The sequence below is a fragment of the Nannospalax galili genome, unplaced genomic scaffold (genome assembly GCF_000622305.1).
Source record: "Nannospalax galili isolate Female #2095 unplaced genomic scaffold, S.galili_v1.0 scaffold927, whole genome shotgun sequence".
NCBI classification, from domain to species: Eukaryota; Metazoa; Chordata; class Mammalia; order Rodentia; family Spalacidae; genus Nannospalax; species Nannospalax galili.
Genome location: NW_008357039.1, coordinates 165,475 through 181,383, shown reverse-complemented (window position 1 = coordinate 181,383; position 15,909 = coordinate 165,475).

The following is a 15,909-nucleotide window of genomic DNA, read 5'->3' as shown; positions in this document are numbered from 1 at the left end:
TTAATCTCACAGATCTCTGTCTGTACTCCACCCATTCTCTAAGGCCACTCTGGGAGGTTGCCGATTTCATGAACAAACCCGTTGCATCATCAAGAGCTCTAGCTTTATCTCCTCTCCAAACCTCTTCCTGCCTTCAATTTGGACACTTTTTACAGTTTATGTAAACTGTAAGCCTAACAAATGTAGCTTTAGTTTGTTTCCTCCATTTCAAATTGAATCACCCCCTCCCCCACAAATCTCCCTGGTGGTTCCTCATTTCTTGGAACTCTTCTTAAATAACATCTTAGTTTTAGTCCTTTTCTGTGATTATCACAGAATACTACAGGCTGAATAATTTATAAAGAATAAAGGTTTGGCCCATAGTTTATGAAATCTGGGAAGTTCAAGATTGGACAGGTATAGTAGATGAGCAATATTCCACTGTTGCTAGATGGGAAACTCACTGCATTGTTAATGCAGCCCAAGGCATCACACCCTGAGCTAGTCCTAGCTTGGGTCTCTCCTCTTTTTTTTTGGTCTTTTTGAGACAGGATCTCCCTGTAGCTGCAGCTGGCCTGGATTCACTATGGAGACCAGGTTGGCCTCGAACTCACAGAGATCCACCTGCCTCTGCCTCCCAAGTGCTGGGACTGGAGGCGTGTGCCACCACGTCTGGCAGCAGTCTGTTCTCTTAACAAACCCTAGACAGGGTCAGCACTTGGCACATGACACATCACTTGTAAAAAGTGATCAAACACATGAGCAAATGACATTATTTTTCTTTCCATTCCAGTTCTTGCCTACAAAGCAAAAACCCTACTTTCTCTACATATCCCCAATGTATTATCACCCTTGGTGCTGAACAGAAAAGAAAATGCATAAAATATAGAGGGAAATGTCTAAGGATGGAAAAAAATAATATATAGATATACACTTATATTAGTGTAAACATAACACATGTAATACATGGCATACAAGATATTAATAGTTATTATTCTATAAAATATACATTATAATACATTTATAACATCAAATATAAATTATAACACATCTATATAAACAAATGTTATACCATTAATTAATATTAAGAGACAGTTTGATAAATCTAGTTTCCTTAAAATATGAGGACTCTTGAGGCTGGAGAGATGGCTCAGCCATTAAGAACACTGTTCTTGTGGAAGACCCGGGTTCAAATCCCAGCACCCACATGGCAGCTAACAACTGTCCATAACTCCAGTTCCGGGGGATCCAACAGCCTCTTCTGACCTCTGTGGGCATTGCACAACATGGGTGCACTTACCTACATGCAAGCATAGCACTCATACATAAATGAAAATAATAAAATATTTTTTAAAATACATGAGGACTCAGAAAACTAAAGGAAACTGTCTTTCAGTTTTCAGTTCTTTTTAATCACTGGGGTGATTTTTACATGGAGAGACAACTAATGTGGACAGTCTATTTATCTTAGGAACTAGTAGTCTCATGCTTCAGCTCATAGAAATATGAAGCCCAGCTTCTTTCTTGGTTTTGTTAGAATTGCTGGAGTCCCTGGCCTCCAGGATTAAATGACACCCTAAGGAAAGAGAAATGGAGGCAGCTACCCCCATTCCCTGTGGAGTATTCCAAATGCTAGGTGCAGGCCACAGTCCCCCTTGAATGATAGCAATAGTCACAGTTCTGGAAACCAGACTTTACAATCACTTCCTACAGTTATTTCATTGGGATTGAATTAAGGGCGATTCAGCCAATGCTTTGCCTACTTCTTCCCTTGAATTCTATTTGGTGACCTTTGCATTACCTTCTCTCTTTGGGCAGTTGTAAACTTCTGGTTACCCGTAGCTTAATGGCAGAAATTTATAGACTATGTCATATGTCATATGATAGACATATGACAGATGATAGATAGATGATAGATAGATAGATAGATAGATGATAGATGATAGATAGATGATAGATAATCTAGATGGTAAATAGATGATAGATAGATGATAGATGATAGATAGGTGATAGATAGATAGATAGATAGATAGATAGATAGATAGACAGATAGATAGATAACACACACACTACACACACGTGTGCCATCACACATGTGTGCACACACACACACACACACACGATGATAGATAGATAGATAGATAGATAGATGATAGATAGTAGATAGATAGAAAGAAGATAGATAGATAGATGATAGATTGATAGATAGATGATAGATTAGAATCTAGTCCTCAAGATTTAGTCTTATGCTCTACTTTTTATGCAGCCCTAATTAAAACAAAGCTCTTAGAACAAAAGATCTGTAAGGCAAAACTCCTTCTTCCTGTGCTTTGCTTCATTTTAAAAACCTAGCAGAAGATAGATAGATAGATAATCTAGATGGTAAATAGATGATAGATAGATGATAGATAGATAGATAGATAGATAGATGATAGATAGATGATAGATAGATAGATAGATAGATAATGTGTGTATGGTATATGAGTGTGTGTATATATGCACACACATGAACACTCTTGCTCACATGCCCCTGTGCACATGTGGAGGCCAGAAGACAACTTTCAAGACGTGCTTCTCTACTCCCTGCTCTGAGGCAGTCTTTCTTGTTTCTGCCACTGTTCAGAGTACTCCAGCCTAGCTGGCCCACAAAGTACCCAGTGAGTCTCCCATCTCTGACTCCCATCATAGGAGGGATGGGATTAAAAATGCCCACCACCACATCCAGTGCTTTGCTAGTGTTTCAGGGATCATGCTCAAGTCATCGGGTTTCACAACTAGAGCCTTTGCCTACTCAATGATCCATCTCACTGGCCCTGTATGTCATATTTTGTGTCCATGTATTTGGTCATGGCAACAGTGTAAAATGTAATACTCTGTCATAACCCCTACCTTGGAGTCTTAGACTATCTGTCAAAATAATGAGCCCAGAGGTTTTATTTGCTGATAATTTGCAAGTGACATTCATGAAGTAGTAAATTCTCTGCTTTCGCCATTTGCACCATTTGCAAGTGACATTAATGAAGTAGTAAATACTCTGCTATCAAGAAGAGCTCACCAAACCCCATGGTGTGGTCAAAGGAAAGAAGTAAACAGTTTCTGATAGCAAGTCTATAGTTTAAGATATTCTGTTGGTCACATATTCACTCTGCATGCCTACTGCCTGGCCTGATACAGTACAGCAAGTGGCTATATCCATAAAGCCATTTATTAAAAGAGAAAGTGCTAAAATAAATACTATTCAAACAGGATAGTTGATGGTTGCTGCCAACTACTATGGACTCTTGACACATTACACAGTTCATCAAATCATTTCGCCGTGAATGTGGACTTTTGTACATGCAGCAGCAGGGGCTCTCAGCTACTGTGTTGTGCTGTTGATGAACAGCTAGAAGCTGTCTCCGTATCAATGCAACACTTACCATTTATGAAACGTGTGCATTATTTGAATCCTTAGAAAACAGGCCCTATAAGGTCCTCCAATGTTTAACAAATACAGCCCAATTTTCTAGATAGGAATACCCAAATATTTGCATTAATTATTCTTATCCAAATTATACAAGATATCACTCTGATAACAACAATATTCATGATATTTTATGGTTTTATGAGCATCTAATATATCCTATGTAATACAATTAGCTGGGATAAAATAGTAATTATGTATATTTTACTAAGGAAATGGGCAGTACTACAATGCCTCCTTCTAGAGTCCCATTTCTAATTCTAACCATCAAAATAAATGAAGTAGTTGGTTATGCCTTCAAGGCCTATAAAATTCCTATTTTCTAACAGGTTTGATCTTTTTTGATTAATGTTATTGCTATTTGTTATGTGTTATTAATATATCATGAAGACATTTTTGTTAGAAAAAAGTTTAAAGAATATTGTTGCATAATTTCTTCTATGTTTCATTTCTTTTTTCAAACTAAATCTGGTATGATATCAATATAATTAAACAGATGAAGTCATTATCCACAATAAGAAGTACCAGAGTTAGAGCTAGCCACTCCATGAGGTTATAGCTATAAGGTCTAACTGACCCAAAGAAAAACCAAACACTGAAAAAATAGATTTGTTTAAATATTCCAAATATAAACAGTTCACAGAGTACTGTGAACCAACTGTTAATACAGGGGAAAACACAGTCAATCACTTTTTTATTTTAATGTTCATTGTCTTAATCTATGACATTTACTCCTTTAGACTGAGTAACGTTCTTGATTACTTTAGGTATAATCATTCCATTATATGTCACATGCAAATGTTATGTCAGATACAAAGGATAAAAGAAAGAAGTAGGTCTGAATCATGGTGGCTAATAGTTTTGATATGATTCGGGGATTTGTTATTGGCTCCTCCAGCTTCTTACTCCTCCCCTGAAGACTGCTATCTCACCTACAACTGAGCCCCATCGACATCAAATTCTAGGAATGAGCCTTCCTAGTGACATCGAGGGAAGAAATAATGCGTGGCCCCTGAATGCACAAAATGTGATGCTTGTCCAATAGGGGAACTGTGAAAAGAAGTTCCCAGAAGGAACTTCTGCATCTTGAGAAATTATTACTATTAACAGCAATTGAGATAGATTCCCCTTAAATACAACAGTTAACAACCCCTTCTTTTCTACATATCCTTCTGTCTAACCCAATCACAGCATTCCCTGACTGCCTTCCCAGCTCCCAGGCGTAATTCGTGTCACAGGCCCACTCCAGCTCTCCTACCAGTGTGCACTGGTGAGACTTGTAAATTCTGTCAGACCTGTAAGTTCCCTTAGACCTCTGCTTTCCCCAACCTCAGCATTCCCCACTGAAATCCCAGCGTCCAAACTTGGCTTGGATCGCATATATCCTCTCCCCCATGTACTCACCTGTGGGTGCCTGGCCCCAGAGTTCCCAGTCTTCTAGCCAACTCCCCACCCACATTCCCAGGCATAGCTGGGTTGAGCAGCCTATGCATCAGCCCAGGCAGATTCAGTAAAAAGATACATTTGCACTTTTTTTGGTTACCACTGAATTAGAATCACCCCCATCCCTTCAATCAAAAGTCATCACTGATCTACTGCCCACCCACTCACCCAGTAGCCATTCTGCTCACCCTGCCACTCCAGGATCTTCTTGAGTCTGTCCTGGAACAGGCTCAGAGGTTGCACCTATCCTGAGCTGAACTAACAATACTTCTTACACCCTATTCGCACAGCACATCAACACCAGTTGCCCCAAGACTGAGCAACAAGCACCACCCAACTGGGCCACAACCTGACAAGTTAGGGTAAGAGCAAACAAAGATCGGAACACCCACTCAGCAAAGGCGAGGTCAGATATCCACACCAGGAAACACTGTGAATGGCATAACTCCGTATACCTAGGGCCCATTGCAAAGCCACAAACAACAGTAATAACCAAGACATGTCTCCTCTGAAAATTATTGCCTCATCCTAATGTTTCCTGAGAAAATCAACTTGGCTGAGCCACAGGGCCATGATTTCAAAATAGTAATTATAAGTATGTTCGAGCAACTCAAAGGAGATATGAATAAAAGACTGAATGAAGATCATGAAAAGAGAAGCAGTTGAATGACATGAGGAAAACTAGAATTCAGTAGAGACAATATCTGAAGCCCACTTAACGCTCAGCCAAACACAGTAATGCAGGTCACTCCAACCAAAGTGCATGGAGCAGAAGTATCACCCAGTTGAGCCCAATCAAACCAAACAATGCAAGCAACAAAGCTTCTTCTGAAATCTTGCACGAATTTGTGCAAAATAGGTCACTGACACAGAAACCACCACAATGATTTTTCTGATTATCTGTATATAATGTGAACAAAAAATATCTAAGACATGCTTTGAAACTACGTAAAGGTAAATTATGACCTTGTCAAGAACTACTTGCATACAACAAGACTAACATGGCTAAATTAAGCAGAACAGAGCATATGAATAGAAATCATGTGGTTCCCAAGACTTTCAGAAAAGCCCTGTGATCAGACTTAGAGGCTATTGAACAAGGAGCAATGACAGTGTGATTCTCGCTTAAGTAAGTCTTAGTTATCACAGTTCATGAGTGCATGCATGGATGCTGACTTTATCATGGTTCATGAGTGTACACATGGATGCTGACTCTATTACCATGTTTCATGCTGAATGCATGTGTCCATAGACCTTGTATCATGTGCCATTTTTATAGCGGAATTTTAAAAATGATAACTTCCCAGATTGGCAGAGTATAACAGCCCATAGTCTGATTTTGTCCAAGATAAATGAAAATTGTGTACATAGGCACTTAATTAAAATGTGAAAATCAGGATAAATTTGATGTACTTGTGAGTGTAATGATGATGTAGTCATTAGGAGTCAGTGTAGTATTATATATAGCAGAATAATATTAGGTTTTCTCCTATGTCCTGTGACCTGTCTAACCTCATGTTCCTAGGCCTGATATCAATCTCAGGTACGGACTCCATCTTATGAAGTGGACCTTAAATCCAATTAGAAAGTGACTGGTTACTCATGTAACATTCCCAGCACTATTGCACCAGTGGGCATGTCTTACCAGGCCAGTTGTTGTTGTAGCTCACAGGATTCACAGCTGGGCAAGCTGATGATTAATTTTCTCTTCCCATAGCATGCATAGGATCTTCCAGCACTATGAATGCTAGCCGGGAGAGAAGAGGCTCTGAAGTCAGCACCAGCTTGATTTCTTTTGTTTAACAGCTCATGTATATATAGGGTCTTCAGCAATAGGGTCTTACCATCATGTTCCTGTGAATGGCCAAGAGCAGGAGCAATGGCCAGTATGTCCATGTTCTCTCTCACAGCTGGATGCTTGCTTTGAATTTTTAGATATGTATTTTTCAATGAGAAAATCCAGAGAGGTCAGGAAAAATATTTATTTTATTTTTACTTATGTATATGAGTCTGTCTCTGTGTGTATGGACATGTGTATGCAGGTATTTGAGGATGCCAGAAGAGGGCACTGGATTCCCTAGAGCAGGAGTTACCCATAGTTGTGAGCCACCTGATGCAGGTGCTTGGAACCCAATTCCAGCCTTCTACAGGAGCAGCAAGCCCTCTGCTGAGCCAACTCTCCAGCCCCTCCTAAGCTGCTTTTCTCACAGCATTTTATTACAGCAAGAGGAAAAGAAACTTACACACCTGTTATGCAAGAGTTGAATTGCATGATGATGAAGTTTAAACGTCTCTCTGTAACACAGGTATCAGCTGACAAAATGGTTCTACACATCTGTGCTTCCATCAACATCTCTAAGGGTTGCTGTTGTCCTACATCTTTACTAACATTTGGGAAAGCAACTTCAGGATATCAGCCTTTAGAATTTTAGCTATTCTCAAAGACAGATTTTTATAAGGTAGTGATGTGTTACTGCCTTATAATGAAGTTTCATCTTACAATCAAAGCAAGGAATCTTTTATACCTAGACTCCATTTAGAGTCTCTGATAATAAATGATTATTAAATTATCTTGGCTATTCTTACCTTGACTTGTTAGTCTCTTTATTCAAGTTTATAAGTCATGCAAAACATTGTCAGTTATGTACATGAATCTATTTGCTTAACATTCAGAAATCAAAGTTCTACATTTTTATTAAATTAACCTACCTATTTAATGCAGGTAACATGTATTACTTCTTGCAATTCTAATATTCCTTCCCTTTACAACACTTCTCTCTCTTGCCAAACAATAAGACTTTTATATTTTTCCATAAAACAGATATTCCAATAATAAACTACTAAGACAAATTCATAATTATAGAAAACTGCCAGTAGTTTTTAAAAGGATCAGGGACATATTAGTCCACTCCATTCTGATTTTATTCTTGTTAAAAAGTGTTGAATTATTTTCTTAAAAGATCTATCTTCTTATAAAATGCATATTTTATTTAACATGAAAGTATGTCACATTTTTACTGTGGTGTGAATGGGTTTAAAATTCTATTGATGTATTATGCTTAGGATTCAGAAATCTTCCTGAGTCTCTAGGCAGACATCTCTTACCATTTCTGGAATATTTGCCATAATTTCTTCTAATACTCATGGTGTCACCATTTTTCTCTCTCTTTCACTCCAACATGAGTACATTTAGTCTTCCATGTGTGAATCTGGGTTTTGAAGCCTGTAGGTAGCATTGTGCAATTCTCTTGGGAGCAGATGAGGAGACGCTTTACACAAAGTCCTGGGAAGAGCATCCCAACAGCCTCCCTTTCGTGGATTCAGCCTTTTAAAGAACGATCCTACCAAGGATGGGGATGCAGCCTCGTGGTCCTATTTTTGCCTAGCAAGCACTAGGCCCTGGGTTCCATCCCCAACATTGATCTTCATGTAAAAAAGAAGTTAATTAATCTTTAAAAATCCTTACCAGTTCCAAAATTGGCAGAACCATTAATCCAAGAACTATGGATAAACATTTAAAGTTTGATCATTTTGAACACTATCAGAAAGACTAAGAAGAAATTATTTCATATGAAAAATTAGAAAGAAGAATAGATATATTTTAATAAAATGATGTAGAAAGTATCCAGGCAGACAAAAATCAGTGGCTACCATAGAAAGGAAACCACTTAAAAATAACAAATGGTGATATTTGGCTATCTAAATTCTATTTAATAATATTGTTATGCTCCAGAAAACCTCACATAGTCTAAACATATGAAAACATCTGCACAAATGGACTTCTTACCAGAAGCAGGTCATAGTGACCAGGATAGTTTAAGAATTACAAACCATCTTGGATTTCAGACTGGCCTAAAACATCATAATGATTTAATAATATAAATTTTTACCTTCAAGATCAAGAAGTAGGCATTAATGTTTTTTGCAAAATTTTAGAAAATAGAGATTCCAACTTTCTATTTCTGTTTGCAAACTTCATTGCCATTTGGAAAGTGCTGTATTTCATCTTATTTATGTATTTTCTGACTAGCACCCTAGACTTCTGAAATGATGACTTTTAGGACATTGCAGACTAGAAACACAAATATTGCTTTACTAATTTCACATGAATTCAAACGTTGCTGCAACTCTTTGCTATCCCCAGGGAAAGAGCAGCTTGTTTCCATGTATATTTAACTTCCATTTCTCAGCAAAATATTCGGTGACCCACAGGGAGTCCTCACAACCAACATTACTATAGGCACTCCACATGTCAGGACTTAAATCCTGGTAACAGTGCTGTGACACTGGTACAATTGTTAGATCCAACTTATGGAGGGAGAGACTAGGTGTTAAGCTTGAATAATTTCCTCGTAGCAAAGAAAGAAGCTGACTCAGACAGTCTGGCTCTGGGGACTCTTACTTCTGGTCACCATGCCATAATAAATCTACCACAGGCCTTTTGGTTGAGGGAAGACCAGTATTCTAGAATAATTGGGGCAAAACTTACCTATCTTTCACCATTCTGCATCCTCTTCTAATTGAAACACTTGAACAGGTTCTAAGACTTGAAAAATCTTAGAATAATAAGGGAATAATTTGTCACCTGCTAAGAGACAATCCTGGGTCAGTCTCTAGTCAGATAATGCATTGAGTGTGTCCTAGTGGCAAAAGTTCTCTAGAAAAGTGACTGGCCAGAATAATTCATGAAACAAGGCTAGAAACTACTTTCTGTTTGCATGACTCTTCATAACAAATTCACCTAATAGATGAGTGTATTCATACTGGCTGATAATCTTGGCTCTTCTGACCCTGAGAGAGAAGGATCATTGTGAGTTCATGTCCAGCCTGGGTTATATAGCAAGAATCTGCCTCAAAAAGACAAAAAAGAACAGAAGTTTGCCTCTTCTCTCAAATACAATATACATTATTGTAGTGTTTCTCAGCCTTTTGGCTAAACTCAAATACAGGTATATAAATATGTCAGTATCCTCATGACGAGATCTTTAACACCAGTTAAGAGAATCAACAACCTCCCCCACCATATGAGAAATAAACACTCACTAGAGGCTAGAAAGATGGTTCAGTGATTAAAAATTCATATTGTTCTTGCAGAAGACCCGAGTTTGGTTCCCAGCACACACATAAGGTAGTTAATAACCACCTACAACTTGAGCTTCAGAGGATTCAATGACATCTTCTGGTCTCGATGAGCACCTGCACTTATATGTACATACCCACATGAAGACATATGGGCACACACACACACACACACACACACACACATTTTAAAAATTAAGTAAGTGCTTCAAAACAAAGAGTAACTAAGCACATGCTTGCTAGGTAATGAGCACATGCCAAGGGTAATCAGAAGTACACAAATCTGAATTCTTTCTCTTTGAAAGTTGACACCAATCACACCCCTCATCCTTATTAGTCAGTAAATATTCACAAAATGCCTAGAAAGTCAAAGGCCTAACCTTAAAGTACCAGTTAATGTGCATAACTCAGGAAGAGGGCAACCACAATTGAGTGCTGCATCAAAGATGATCATTGTAGAAATTTATAAGACAATTTTCAAACTCATAACTCATAAGAAACTAGAAAATTCAACTGTTCCGATCATATAAGTCCAAAATAATTAATATGGTTCTTGCATTATATCTTGCAATGAAAACAGTGTTGCACTAAATTTTCCCTTTCCTACTCTCTGTTTGCCCTGCCCTCAGTCCCTCAGGGTCTTGTGGTCCCGATGCAGGTCCACAAATGGGCACAACACATTTTTATCTTGGGTTTCACATGGTTTATATGACAGGGAGGGAGCAACTTACAAAAGACAGCTTTCCATAACTCATGCATCATTCAAGCCCCACCCACAGTCTTCGTTAGCTTTTTCCCACACCCCATGGGTGTGCGGTCTTACCCCATGGTCTGATGGCTTTTCACACTTCCTGATCCCAGCTTTGGACTGGCACACCCTTGGCTCTTGCCCTCTTCCAATCTTGCTGCCACTTGCTCTGCCCAAGGCTAGGCTCCACCCTTCTTTCCAGTGTGCCCTGCTCTTGCCCGGCACTCATGCTTTTCAGAATAATGAGTGGTTCCCAGGCTACACTCCACCCCTTTCCTTCTGTTTTTACAAACTTCTCACCATTTCTTCTGTGAATTTCCCTGAGCCTTGGAGGAAGTGACAGATTCAGGGTGATCTCTCTTGTATCATGGTGAGATAGTGACCTCCTGGACCTCCCCATCATTCATCTTCAAGATGTGGCCAGTGATCTATCTCAGTGGTGTCTCCCCTACTATAAAGACAAATGGAAGGAAGTAGATATATCTAAACAAACACGGATGTAAATACAAATGCCTAGAGGATATCCCAGTAGGTGTACTATACTCTTTAAACAGAATACTTGCAGCAGCTTCCCCACTGGGGCCTGTAGCCTTCCCTGACACAGGGGGTTGGCCTGGTCTACAGATATGTGTTCTACCCCTAGAAGTGGGCCTTATCCAGTTAGAAATTCGTCAGTTGTACATATATTAGCCAAATCATTATTTCACTTGCAGGCATTGCTTGTCATGTCCATAGTGTGCAGCACACAGGGTCCACTGTTGAGTAGAATCATAGGGGATCCTTTCTTCCCCAACCATCTGCATATGGCACCACCTGGCACTATGAAAGCCATCCATCCAATGGCATGGAGTTTTCAGCTTGGTCTCAGCTCCATCTCCTCTTCTCTTGCACTTACATCATGCAGTCTTCAGCAACATGGAATTCTGACCTGTCTAGTGTACAATCGACATTAGTGGCAATAGCCTGGTGAATTTGAGGACCTCTAGGATCTCTCTCTGACCAAAACCTCATAGGGGGCTCCCCACCCCTGGTACTGTAGATTTTCTTAACAGCTGTATAGTTCGGGAGCCTGTGTTTTTATCTTACCCAACCATAAAACTCCCAAGAATCTTACAGCTCTAGCTGGCCTTTGTTTCTTCAGGTATCTTTTAAATGGGTTTCACATCTGTAAAACACTCGAGTTAACATCATATATTGAATCAATCATAGACAAGGTCTAACACAGCATAGAAAGGTTCTATCTATTCATATTAATTGCTTTCTTTATAGATCTCTGTTAGGTACCATAGCATGGTAAGAGGCATTAATTTGGTTAGTTCTTTAGAATCTTTAGTTTTCCCTTTGGAGTCATCCCACATTTTGGGGATCTTACATGGAATCTCTTTGTATTATTTTATCCTCGATACACTTACAGGTGCTGGTTTCTGTTCCCAGATCCTGCCCCAGAGGCAAGGGATCTCTCTTGTCCCTACTGCACCTGTTGGTTCCCTGAGTCAGGAAGGCTCTGGGTCTGTCTCTTGACTGTAGCCATATCTGTTGTCTCTCCATTGACCATACCTGGCTGCTGGGGGAGGCCCTGATGGCCCCACCCCTAGCATAGCCTTTCTTAGGAGAGAAATGCACCTTATTTAAGCTTTGGGGATCCTTAACCACCCCTGGGACAATTTTTTATCCTCTGAATGCCTTTTGTAAACTGTTCTTCCAGTTTTAAATCCTTCCAGAAACTCCTTAGTACCAAATTTGATTTTCTATCCATTTTTTCTTAGGGAATTTGGGCTCAACATAAATCTTGCCACATTTGTCTTCAAATAACCCAAATGGGCCATTTCTCCTGTCTGGTCTTTTTTACATGTCTTGTAGGGTGTTCTGTTATTCTACAGACATGTTTCACTCTCTGGTCAGAGTTACTTAGATCTGCTAAAGCCTCTCTCACTTTACAAAGATCCTGTCCCATTAAAGGGCTTAGCAAAACCATTAAAGCTCTATACCATTTTTGAGGTCCCGGTTAAATTAAGCTTTCCTTTTATCTCTGGTGACCATAGCCTTACCTGGCACAATGAAAAAGGGATCGTATATAGCTTTTCTCATACCTAGTTCTCTCAGTAACACCTGTCCCTCCTTTATAGTCCTCCAGCCCCTGATAATCATGGGAGTCCCTCTTAGTGATGACCATGTGTCTTTAATGCCTTGCACTAGCCATCCCATTAAGGACTGCTCCCCTCTGCATTGCCCTAGGTTGAACAGACTATGTTGCAAGCGTGGATGGGTGGTTATATAACTCAGCTGTGATGCTTCAGAAGAACTTAGACTGACATTATTTGCTCCATGTCCCATACCCTTTTCCTAATTTCAGCAGCTCCAGTGTGGAGTATTTCCTACCTACAGTACTGTTAGCTTTTTCCTCTTTTTGTATCAAAGGTTGAATCTGAGGGACAGAGTTTGCTACTTGGTCATTTCTTTTTTTGCTACTATCTGGCCTTTTTCCTGAGTCCTTTGACCCCTGGTCCCCTAACCTTACACAAATTAAAATGTCCCAGGTTTTTTTCTCTCTCAGCTCTGAGGCAGGAACTAAATCTGCCAGCTTTTCAGCTTCCTCTGCCTTTGGCAAATCTTATATTATACAAAGTAGCCATGCCCCCTCAAAGTAGCCATGCCCCCTCTCTGGGTTCTCCGCTTCTGTCTGAGGCTGGGAGAGTTTTTTCTAGGTTTTCTATGACCTTTAAAGAGTTCTCAGACCCATGTGGCAGCAGAATCCACCTTTTAGCAACTGAGCTATTTCCCCACATCTGCATCATATCTGTGGCCCTGGGATTTTTCCCTTTGATTCCATCAGTGTCTGTGTGGCCCACATCCTTCTAATTACATATTTCATGATCCATTGTGAGATCCATGTCAGTGCCACCACTAGCTCCCTTGTTTTTCCCAAACTCCTGCTGTTTGTCATTTCCAGTGCCATCCTGCTGACTATGCCTATTAGTTGCACTAAATTTTCCCCTTCTTGCTCTCTGTTTGACCTGCCCTCACTCTCTCAGGGTCTCCTGGCCCTGACACAGGTCAACAAATTGGTGTAACACATTTTTATCTTGGGTTTCACATGTTTTATTGTCAGGGAAGGAGTGACTTTCAAAAAGAAAGCTTTTCATAACTCATGTGTAATTCAAGCCCTACCCACAGTATCCGTGGGCATGGATCTCACCCCATGGTCTCAACAACCCACACACTTCCTGATCCCAGCTCCGGACTGGCACACCTTTGTCACTGTCCCTCTTCTAATCTTATAGCCACTTGCTCTGCTGGCGGCTAGGCTCCAACCTTCTTCCCAGGATGCCCTGCATTCACCCATCACTTATGCTTTTCAGAGGAATGAGTGGTTTCTGGGCTACACACACACACACACACACAGACACACACACACACACACATAATTTTAAAAATTAAATAAATTCTTAAAAACAAAGACTGACTAAGCACATGCTTGCTAGGTAATGAGCACATGCCAAGGGTAATCAGAAGTACACAAATCTGAATTCTTTCTCTTTGAAAGTTGACACCAATCACACCCCTCATCACTATTAGTCATTAAATATTTGCAAAATGCCTAGAAAGTCAAAGGCCTAACCTTACAGTACCAGTTAATGTGGATAACTCAGGAAGAGAGCAACCACAACCAAGTGCTGCATCAAAGACAATCATTGTAGAAATTTATAAAACAAAATTTGAGCTCATAACACATAAGATATTAGAAAATTCAAGTGTTCAGATCATATAAATTCAAAATAATTCATATAGTTATTGCATTATATCGTGTAATTAAAATAGAAAACAATCCAAAGGAATGAAGAACTTCAAAATTTTTAGAATAAGTAAAAGGAACATTTCACCAGGTGTGGTAGCACATGCCTTTAATCCCAGCACTTGGGAGGCAGGCAGAGGCTGATCAATGTGAGTTCAAGGCCAGTCTGGTCTACATAACAAGTTCCAGGCCAACTGGGGCTACAGGAAACCCTGTCTCAAAAATATCAAAAAAAAAAAAGAATTCATCTTAGTTATTAGTTGTATTACACTTGATCTGAGTCCAAAGGCCAACAAACAATAATTTAATATTTTGTTTGCTTTTCGTGGTGCTGGGGATAGAACCCAGTCCTCAGCATGCTAGACAAACGCACTGCCCCTGAGCTACATGACCATCTGAGAACAGTCATTTAGGATCTTTCTCTTTTCTTTGATAATGCTGAAGATCCAAACCTGGGCCTTTATGCACTCTCTATGTCACTACTCTACCAATGAACTATATCCCAGCCCTCAATAGCACCACTACCATTTTCATAAGGCTATCCACATTCTGATCATGCCCCGTTTTTCATGGTAGACTGTGGAAACAAGGCACACATCATACAATTCAGATTCATGGCCAATCTCTTCTGACTAGTGTTTATTTGAAGTCTATTTTGTCAAGGATTAGAATGGTGACACATGCTTGTTCTAGTTCCATTTTCTTAAAACACCTTTGCCCCTAAAGTGATCTCTGTCTTTGGTGGGGATGGTGAGGTTCTTAGAGCAAGAAAAGGAACCTGATTTTCAATACAATCATCTAGACTATGTCTTTTGATTGGGGAGCCGAGTCTACTGATATTCAGAGTTATTATTGAAAGGTGTGTATCAATTCTTAGTATTTTGCTGACTTTATAGCACTAGATATTTTCTTAGTCTTCATTTACTTAGCAAATGCCTTAGAATTTTCTATTTTTCTGTAATGTCTTAGACAAATGTCTCATTCTGTTCCACTCAGAGTATCCCATCTGGTATCTTCTGTGAGATACCAGAGCTGGCTTTGTGGTCATAAATTGCTTTAGCTGCTTCTGTCATGGAAAACTTTTCTCTCATTCTGTTATGATGGATAGTTTTGCTGGAGACAGTAATACGGTTTGGCAGTTGTGGTCGTTCAGAACTTGAAATACATTAGCATGTGGCCTTCTGGATTTTAGGGTTCCCATGGAAAATTCAGCTGTTATTCTAATGGGCCAGTATTTGTATGTAACTTGGCCCTTCTCTCTTACCATATTCAATACACTTCTTTTTTCCTGAATATTTATCTTTTTCTTTGTCTTTTTGAGAGAGGGTCTCCCTATAGCCCCAGCTGTCCTGGAATTCACTGTATAGACCAGGCTGGCCTCGAACTCACAGAGATCCACCTGCC